Source organism: Lathyrus oleraceus, chromosome 5 (assembly GCF_024323335.1).
Source record: "Lathyrus oleraceus cultivar Zhongwan6 chromosome 5, CAAS_Psat_ZW6_1.0, whole genome shotgun sequence".
Lineage (NCBI taxonomy): Eukaryota > Viridiplantae > Streptophyta > Magnoliopsida > Fabales > Fabaceae > Lathyrus > Lathyrus oleraceus.
The window spans coordinates 423323803-423325417 of record NC_066583.1 but is presented as its reverse complement, the minus strand read 5'-3'; positions in this window follow the sequence as shown (position 1 = coordinate 423325417).

Here is a 1615-nt window from a genome sequence, read left to right as displayed (position 1 = left end):
TGACCAAAGTGGATTTCATTAGCCCATAAGTTCAAGACTCCATAAGTCCATAAATAATTTCTAAAATGAAATGAAACAAGACACCAATAAATTCTATAGACAAAAATAATAGGGGTCCATGTTGGGAATATTTTCAGAATATTAAAAATGGATGGTGTAAAAAAATAAATCAAAATGGACAAAAATAAAAAATAACAAAGTGCATGCGCTGGGGGTTGAACCCTTAACCTTGAGGTCATGGGGGGTCAACCCCCCTAATTCGTTAGGCCAAATTCCCTTTGGTCATTTAAGAATAGGTTGAACAAATAAAATAATAAAAATAAATAACAAATGGGATGCACGCACAGAAGGATCAATCTGAGTGGGACACAGGATTCTTTTGAATTCAAAATTGTGCGAAGAACATCGTCTTCTTCCTCAAAAAATCCAAAATCTAAACCTCAGAAGTAATGCTTTTCATTGGATTTGATCATGGAAATAAGTTGCATACACATATTCGAATCAACCTCCACACTCATGAGCCATTGGTTGGCTCTGAGTGTGAAGTATTTAAAAAAACTCAAATGAACAATTTAACCTAATTTAAAAATTAAATGTTGGATAAAGGTTAATCAAAGCTCAAAGTTTAGGGGAAATGATCAGAAGAACATTTCTAGGTGAATGGAAACTTATTTGGATGATAGGGGTGAAGGGAACTACTTGATCAAAAATAAGCCAGGGAGGTTTTCCAATGACACAGTTCAGCTCAGGTGAGGCTTGGAGAAGATGAGTTAGGGATTTGGAAAGTTTGAATGGATGTTGGTGAAGGTTTCTGGGTGGTAGTTTGTGGTTAGAACACTTTGAAACTCGAATTCAAACTCTATTTTGGATGGTTCAACTCGAGTATGCAACATAGCTTCTTTGGCTTGGAAAGCTTCATTCTGATGCGGAACACCTTCCCCTATTTATAGGGAAGGTAATTGAGGGGTTTGGAGGGAGAAAAGAGGTGGTTTGCTCATAAGGCACGTGTGACTTGAAGCATTCTCGAAACCGGATTTGAGGAGACATGGAATGGTACATTCTGAGCTAGTTTCCTTCACCAACCACTTGGTTATGGTTCTTAGCATCAATTAGGAAGATATAAAGGAAATGGAATGGCTTGCTATGAATTTGAATTTTTTCCATTCTGGGAAATTTCTGAAAAATCACATGGCACCGGGGTTCATGGTTTATGATCTCTCTGAAGCTAGCGAAAATATACCTGGACGCATCACACGCTCGAACATACAACAGAGTCACCATTGAACTTTATTTATTCCCGAAGGAAAGGGAAAACATCGATAAAACCTGGGGGAAAGAGATATATGGGTAAGGAAGTCGGTTATGCAAGGGGAAGGTATTAACACCCCTTACAACTATGGTACTCCATGGGAACCGTTTTGATCGTTCTTTCTCGAATGGGTGTTATATCTAAAGGTTACTTGCGAAATAATAAGGGGAAAGAAAGTAATATATAAAGTGCTCAGTGAGGATTGTGTCCCTCATGCCTACGTATCCTTATAGTGTAATAAGAAATTCAGAGCTCTGTAGTTCATAGAACTAGTGGTGGGAGGTGAAAAGAAGTTGTGATCAAGGT